The 2,808-nt window shown below is 40.6% G+C and overlaps 1 pseudogene; it reads left to right on the top strand.

Annotated features, from left to right (window-relative positions):
- Positions 1 to 562, top strand: LOC114619490 (annotated as a pseudogene).
- The last annotated feature ends 2,246 nt before the right edge of the window (positions 563 to 2,808 follow it).

Raw genomic sequence — 2,808 nt, 5'->3', positions numbered from 1 at the left:
CTTGCTGCAGCCATGGTCAACCCCACCGTGTACTTCGACATCACGGCAGATGACGAGCCCCTGGGCCGCGTCTGCTTTGAGCTGTTTGCAGACAAAGTTCCAAAGACAGCAGAAAACTTTCGTGCTCTGAGCACTGGAAAGAAAGGATTTGGCTATAAGGGTTCCTCCTTTCACAGAATTATTCCAGGATTCATGTGCCAGGGTGGTGACTTCACACGCCATAATGGCACTGGTGGCAGGTCCATCTATGGAGAGAAACTTGAGGATGAGAACTTCATCCTGAAGCATACAGGCCCTGGCATCTTGTCCATGGCAAATGCTGGACCAAACACAAACGGTTCCCAGTTTTTTTATCTGCACTGCCAAGACTGAATGGCTTGACGGCAAGCATGTGGTCTTTGGGAAGGTGAAAGAAGGCATGAACATTGTGAAAGCCATGGAGTGTTTTGGGTCCAGGAATGGCAAGACCAGCAAGAAGATCACCATTTCCGACTGTGGACAACTCTAATTTCTTTTGACTTGCGGGCGTTTTACCCATCAAACCATTCCTTCTGTAGCTCAAGAGAGTGCTCCCACCCCATCTGCTCACAATACCCTGTAATCTCTGCTCTCACTGAAGTCTTTGGGTTCCATATTTTCCTCATTCCCCTTCAAGTCTAGCTGGATTGCAAAGTTAAGTTTATGATTATGAATAAAAACTAAATAAGAAAAAAAAAGAAAGGAAACAGCTTGCTTCTAACACTTAAAAAAAAAATCTGTCTTCAGGAGGTCTATTGAATAATCTGTTGGCGCTGGTTAATAACAGTGTATGTGTTCATGTGATTGTTTAAAGGATAGATTCTGAGCGCTATGACCAAAAAGAAAAACCAAAGACAGTAAGAAATGTCCATGTTTAGCTTGACGGAGTTTCTAACATGCGTATATTTCAAAACATCACGTTGCACACTGTCACTGAACGAAATTTTACTTGCCGGCTAAAAAGAAATGACTGGTTATTTTTAAACGTATACCAAACGTCCCTTAAAACAGATTAAATATTCTAAACCCTGACCACATACTAGTTCATAAAATAATCCTTAAAATATTACAGATTTCTAATACTATCAAATAAATTACAGTCTGTTCAAAAAAATGTTCTCATAAAATTCAATGAATGTTACTTGGTTGTGGGTAACGGTTACCACATAGAAAAAAATTGCGTTGGATTGGTGCCTTCCACCACACAGATGAATCAAGAGCACTAGAAAATACATAGTTGGAAAGCGGATCTGTAATTCATTTTCTCCTGCCTGAGGATAGAGAGCAGTAAAGAAAAGAAGGCAGCCCAGGCCGGCAAGCATGCCACAGCGACAGGCATTTTGGCAAACAAATGAATGAGGCTTATGAATGGAATGGTCCTTATCTATGGGATGCTCTTAGCAGGATATATTTGGTCTTTGGAAATCCATCACAGTAAACAAATAAGGTTATGGACTTGGGGTACTTAGATGCAGAAACCAACATGAATCTCACACACTGTGTTTCAAATGCTTCTATCAAAATGTGGTCCACAGCACATCAAACACGGCAAGACGGGGTCTGCGCCCCAAAATTACTTTATCCTTTAATCTACTGGTAGATGTTAATACTGGATAAGACCTGCAATTTGTGCACATTTGTGTGTGTGTATGTGTGTGTGCGCGTGTGCGTGTATATGTGTAAGACCTACAATTTGTGTATGGTTGTGTGTGTTTGTGTCTTCTCTGTGTGTTCTCTCTCTCTCTCTCTCTCTCTCTCTCTCTCTCTCTCTCTCTCTCTTTGTGTGTATGTGTGTGTGTTTGTGTATGTGTCTGTCTGTCTGTCTCTCTGTGTGTGGCTCAACTATCTGATCCTTGTCTTTACTCAGACACTACAAGGAAAGTTAAAAGAGAAATTTATTCACAATGTAACTAGCCAATGGAGCCCTAACCTGCTGAATACATAAAGTCCTTCAAGTGGGAAAATACCAAAAGAGGATTCATAAAGGAACAAAGACCATAAAAAAAAAAAAAAAACATGCTCACTCTTAAAAAGAATTAGGAAAATTCAAATCAAAAGTTGAGTAAGGGCCAGCAAGATGAATCAGCAGGTAAACGTACTTGCCTAGTGACCTGAGCTGAATCTCGGAGACTCATGTAAAGGTGGGAGAAGAGAACCGAAAGGCCCCCTTAAAGAGCCCTTCTCCTGTGACCTCCAACAAGTGCACTGTGACACATGCACACAACACACACACACACACAATAAGAATAATAATAACATTTTATTTACATTTATTTATTTATTCATTCATTTATTTATAACGTGTCTGTTCAGATCCCCAGAATCTATGTAAAAGCCACGTAGGCGTGGCACCTGCCTGTCATCCCAGGGTTAGGAGGCAGAGATAGGGGCTCCCCAGAAGCAAGCTGGCTAACTAGATAAGTTGGAATTGGTGAGCTTCAGATTCACCAAGAGTTCCTGCCTCATGAAACAAAGTGAAGAGCAATCTGTGAAGACTTCCAGCATCAACTTTGGGCCTCCACATACATGAACATCCACACACATGCACCCACTCATACACATGCTTGTGTGCATACACGTGCAAATACAGATACAGAAACTGAAGACCACATAGTCTATTTTTCAGTTTTATGAAGTTGTAAACTAAGAAAAATTGAGTAATATTTTACAGCTACATGCATATCTGATGATTATGTCTTAAAATGTAAGGAAGTCATAACACAATCCAGGACTCTACTCTCAATATGTACTATATAGTTGTCAGTATGTACTATATAGTTGTCAGTATGT

Source organism: Grammomys surdaster, unplaced genomic scaffold (assembly GCF_004785775.1).
Source record: "Grammomys surdaster isolate TR1022 unplaced genomic scaffold, NIH_TR_1.0 150, whole genome shotgun sequence".
NCBI lineage: Eukaryota > Metazoa > Chordata > Mammalia > Rodentia > Muridae > Grammomys > Grammomys surdaster.
This window is presented reverse-complemented; position numbering and strand designations above follow the sequence as displayed.